Consider the following 5,928-nt stretch of genomic DNA (forward strand, 5'->3'; position numbering starts at 1 on the left):
GACAAACTCTGTAGCTTATTGAGTGTCTTCTACATAGCAGTCTCTTTGTTAGGCATCTTACAGTTGTCACTGTACATAGATGAAAGATAGGAGACTCGGGTTCTTATACTGGCTTTACAACTGATTAGCCGAGTAACCTTAGACAAGTCCTTTCCCTCAAATTCTCCATGAAGGTCCCTCTCAGATCTAAATTTCTGTTGTTTAAAACTACAGAGAATTCTCTGAAAGTTCAAGGTGCCTTGTGACAATCATATATTAAATATTGTAGAGGAGTTTCCTACTAGCCCACCTGCATTTGTTCCCTATTGCTGCTGTAACAAGTTACCATACATTGAGTGACTTGAAGCAACACAAGTATATTATCATACAGTTTTGAAGATCAGAAGTCTAAAATGTATCTCACTGGGCTAAAATCAAGGTGTTGGGAGGCCTGCATTCCAGAAGGCTCTAGAGCAGCGTTCCCCAATCTTTTTGGCATCAGGGACCAGTTTTGTTGAAGACAGTGTGTCTGGTAGGGGTGGGATGGGGATAGCTTCAGGATGATTCAAGCAGATTACTTTCATTGTGCACTTTATTATCATCACATTGTGAGAATGAAGTAATACGAGTGAGGGGGAGTGGCTGTAAGCACAGATGAAGCTTCGCTCACTCTCCCACTGCTCACCTGCTGCTGTGCAGCCCAGTTTCTAACAGGTAACAGACTGGTACCTGTCTGTTGCCCAGGAGTTGATGTTGCCCAGGAGTTGAGGACCCTGCTCTAGAGGATAATTCATTTTTTGCTTTATCCGTCTCCTAGAGGCTGCCCACATGCTTTCTTTATGACCCCCTTTCCATTACTCTAATAATAAAAATAATATAAAATTAAAATATTTAAGATTAGCAAAGGGATTAGAAGAGAGATCATGTTCTAAGGTTCCCTGTATATCTGCTTTTTCTCTGTATGGAAGAACCTTCTCTCCTTTTCCATGCACATGGTCTTGCAACAATGGCAACCTCAGCTGCAAACTTCAAATAACTACTATTCAAGAAAATGGCCATCTTTCTTAGTTTCAATTATAAAACCTAAGGAGAAAGCAACTGTTTAGCACAGCTGTAATGGAAGTCTACTCCTAGTCCAGCCAAGTTTGTCTAAGGCAGTGGGGTCCCAGAATAACAACTTGGCTTACAATTTCTACCGTGTTAGTTAGGGAAGTGTGGAGACTTGTGAGCGAAAGATGGTTGTTTTGAGCCAAGCAGACACTCCACTTGTTATATAACACATTCCCCTTATTGAATGACATCACATAGACAAAAGCCTGATGGTTGGGGACAGCAAATCCAGTCCATAAATACTTAGTACGGGCTATCATTCTTACTTACCCCAAACACGTCAAGGCCATGACCTCTACAGGAACATGATTTTGGTTCTAACATACCACAGGTCCTATGGTCCCCAAACTTTTAAAAATACCTACCCCTATTAGTATATTTTAAAACATGCAGCCATAATATATGAAAATATAAATATTATTTTATTGAGAAATGTTATATTGACATCAGACTTAAATTGAAGAACGTGGGGAAAACCACTGGACCATTCAGGAATGACCTAAATCAAATCCCTAATGATTATACAGTGGAAGTGAGAAATAGATTCAAGGGACTAGATCTGATAGACAGAGTGCCTGGTGAACTGTGGACGGAGGTTCCTGACATTGTACAGGAGACAGGGAGCAAGAAAAAGAAATGCAAAAAGGCAAAATGGCTGTCTGAGGAGGCCTTACAAATAGCTGTGAAAAGAAGAGAAGACAAAAGCAAAGGAGAAAAGGAAAGATATACTCATTTGAATGCAGAGTTCCAAGGAATAGCCGGGAGAGAGAAGAAAGCCTTCCTCAGCGATCAATGCAAAGAAATAGAGGGAAACAATAGAATGGGAAAGACTAGAGATCTCTTCAAGAAAATTAGAGATACCAAGGGAACATTTCATGCAAAGATGAGCTCAATAAAGGACAGAAATGGTAGGAACCTAATAGAAGCAGAAGATATTAAGAGGTGGCAAGAATACACAGAAGTACTGTACAAAAAAGATCTTCATGACCCAGATAATCACGATGGTGTGATCACTCACCTAGAGCCAGACATCCTGGAATGTGAAGTCAAGTGGGCCTTAGGAAGCATCACTACAAACAAAGCTAGTGGAGGTGATGGAATTCCAGTGGAGCTATTTCAAATTCTAAAAGATGATGCTGTGAACGTGCTGCATTCAATATGCCAGCAAATTTGGAAAACTCAGCAGTGGCCACAGGACTGGAAAAGGTCAGTTTTCATCCCAATTCCAAAGAAAGGCAATGCCGAAGAATGCTCAAATTGCCCCACAATTGCACTCATCTCACACGCTAGTAAGGTAATGCTCAAAATTCTCCAAGCCAGGCTTTAGCAATACATGAACCTTGAACTTCCAGATGTTCAAGCTGGTTTTAGAAAAGGCAGAGGAACCAGAGATCAAATTGCCAACATCCTCTGGATCATCAAAAAAGCAAGAGAGTTCCAGAAAAACATCTATTTCTGCTTTGTTGACTATGCCAAAGCCTTTGATTGTGTGGATCACAATAAACTGTGGAAAATTCTGAAAGAGATGGGAATACCAGACCACTTGACTTGCCTCTTGAGAAACCTGTGTGCAGGTCAGGAAGCAACAGTTAGAACTGGACGTGGAACAACAGACTGGTTCCAAATAGGAAAAGGAGTGCGTCAAGGCTGTCTATTGTCACCCTGCTTATTTAACTTCTATGCAGAGTACAATGAGAAATGCTGGGCTGGAAGAAGCACAAGCTGGAATCAAGATTGCCAGGAGAAATATCAATAACCTCAGATATGCAGATGACACCACCCTTATGGCAGAAAGTGAAGAGGAGCTAAAAACCCTCTTGATGAAAGTGAAAGAGGAGAGTGAAAAAGTTGGCTTAAAGCTCAACATTCAGAAAATGAAGATCATGGCATCTGGTCCCATCACTTCATGGCAAATAGATGGGGAAACAATGGAAATGGTGAAAGACTTCATTTTGGGGGGCTCCAGAATCACTGCAGATGGTGACTGCAGCCATGAAATTAAAAGACGCTTGCTCTTTGGAAGAAAAGATATGACCAACCTAAACAGCATATGAAAAAGCAGAGACATTACTTTACCAACAAAGGTCCATCTAGTCAAAGGTAATCGTTTTTCCAATAGTCATGTATGGATGTGACAAATGGACTATAAAGCAAGCTGAGCACCAAAGAATTGATGGTTTTGAAATGTGGTGTTGGAGAAGACTCTTGAGAGTCCCTTGGACTGCAAGGAGATCCAACCAGTCCATCCTAAAGGAAATGAGTCTTGAATATTCATTGGAAGGACTGATGCTGAAGCTGAAACTCCAATAGTCTGGCCACTTGATGCAAAGAACCAATTCATTGGAAAAGACCCTGATGCTGGGAAAGATTGAAGGTAGGAGAAGAAGGGGATGGCAGAGGATGAGATGGTTGGATGGCATCACCGACACGACGGACATGAGTTTGAGTAGGCTCCAGGAGTTGGTGATGTGCAGGGAAGCCTGGCATGCTGCAGTCCATGGGATCTCAAAGAGTCAGACATGACTGAGCAACTGAACTGAACTGAACTGAATGTTTAAGAAAAAAAAAGCTTCTCTCCATGACTTTAAAGTGTATTGTTTGTTGCAATTAGTCTTATTTTGTGCTTTGTTAAATGTATTTGTATTTGTATTTTATTTTTTAATTATAGCTTTTATTAAATATTAAAACTTATTTTAATAACTAAGACTAATTTGTAGGTAGCCCTAGGAAACTACTTTTTTAAAAATATATATAAATCTATTTATTTTAATTGGAGGCTAATTACTTTACAATATTGTATTGGTCTTGCCATACAGCAACATGAATCCGCCATGGGTGTACACGTGTTCCCCCTCCTGAACCCCCCTCCCTCCTCCCTCCCCATACCATCCCTCTGGGACATCCCAGTGCACCAGCCCAGAGCATCCTGTATCATGCATCAAACCTGGACTGGCGATTCATTTCACATATGATATTATACATGTTTCACTGCCATTCTCCCTGTCTTTGTGTTTTTAATGATTTGTTTCTGGAAATTACTGGAGGTGAAATGGAAATATGCAATCCACATGAAGGATTGTACTTCAGCAAAATACAATAATATTAATGTGAATGAAAGTATCTTTCAACATCAAAAATCACTTTTTATGGAGTAATGGGGCTCAAAATTAGTAATCATACTGTTTATTTTTTTCCTACAATTTCTATGGCAACTAAACTAATGTATAATGTTAATGTTAATCACTCAGTCTTGTCTAACTCTTTGCGACCCCATGGACTGTAACCCGCCAGGCTCCTCTGTCCATGGAAATACTGCAAGCAAGAATACTGGAGTGGGTTGCCATTCCCTTCTCCAGGTGATCTTCCCAATCCAGGGACTGAACCCAGATCTCCTGCATTGCAGGCAGATTCTTTACTGTCTGAGCCAACAGGGAAGCCCCAAGACTCTGTGTTTTCATTGCTGATGGCCAAGGTTCAATCCCTGGTCCGGGAACTAAGATTCTGCAAGACACAAGACAAAAAAGAGAAAATTGAATAATGAAACAAATAAATTCTATTTGTTTCGTTGTTCAACACATTTTGTTGTTGTTGTTGTTTTGCATCTTGAGAGACCTTAGTTCCCAGACCAGGGATTGAATCTGGGCCCTCAGCAGTGAAAGCACCAAGTCCTAACCACTGGATCACCAGGGTATTCCCTCAACACATATTTTTAATGCAACTACTGTGTGTGGACCACTGTAGTAGGTAGTAACAAGTGTTACAAATGTAAATAAAATTCCATCATGTTGTAGTAAGAAGTGGCACAGTAGCCTGCAATGTGACAGGTCTTGGTTTGACACCCAGCTCTGTCATTTGGGACCCAACTGTGACATTTTGGGCAAAAGTTACTTAACCTCAATGAGCCCTGTTGAAAAAAAAATAAGAATAATATTAGTACTATCTACCTCAATTGGAGTTCTAGGTTGAAGACATGAGAAATGGGAAAGAGCCAACAATTATTAAGCATCTAGTAATATGTGCCCCTGAGATGAATGCTTTATAAGTATCAACTCAAACTAGAAAGTATATGCACAGTGTGGGGTAGGGGAGCTGGTAATCCTTAGAAGCACAGATATTCCTTTGGAATTCTCTGGGAACATGTGCCAGTCAGAACCCAGCAGGAAAGGGATGCCACACTCACTGGGGAAAATAGAGAATGTAATTGAGCAATCATTTATGACAGCATGGGCAGGGATAAGAGAAACTAATTAAGGATGATGAAGCACTGTAGGGCAAGCCTGAAGGGACAAAGAGAGCAATCAGTTGCTAAAACTCAGGGATAAATCTAACTTTTAAGAGAAGACTGCTTGCCTAGGCTATAGCCTTCAGTAGAGGCACACAGCAGAGAAAGCCTAGGAAGCCTGTTATTTCTCCTCTCTTGACCTTGGATCTCCTGGTAGGGCCTTTCATTGAATGAAGCCAACTGGGAGGGTGGAAGATGTACCATAAAGGGGTAGAGAGCAGGGTGCCAAATGGCAGAAAGTGGATCTAGAGAGACCAAGAAGAATGTGTAGCATAGAATGTAAAGAAATGAGGAAGTGTTACCTCTTATGTTCGTTCACTTGTGGGATCAAAAAGCTTTAATTCAACTTTTTGGAGACTGGGACTTCAGAAAGGGATCTTTCAAGGCTAATGTTACTTCACATCCTAGCCTAAGAGTAATGAGATTAAAATGTATTGGTCAACAGCTTTCACTGCCTGATTTGTGGGTTCGATCCCTGGTCAGGGAGATAAGATTCCACAAGTCTCAAAGCATAGCCATAAAGAAAAAAAGGAAAACATGTTAGTCAGATATGGCTA

Source organism: Budorcas taxicolor, chromosome 5 (assembly GCF_023091745.1).
Source record: "Budorcas taxicolor isolate Tak-1 chromosome 5, Takin1.1, whole genome shotgun sequence".
Lineage (NCBI taxonomy): Eukaryota > Metazoa > Chordata > Mammalia > Artiodactyla > Bovidae > Budorcas > Budorcas taxicolor.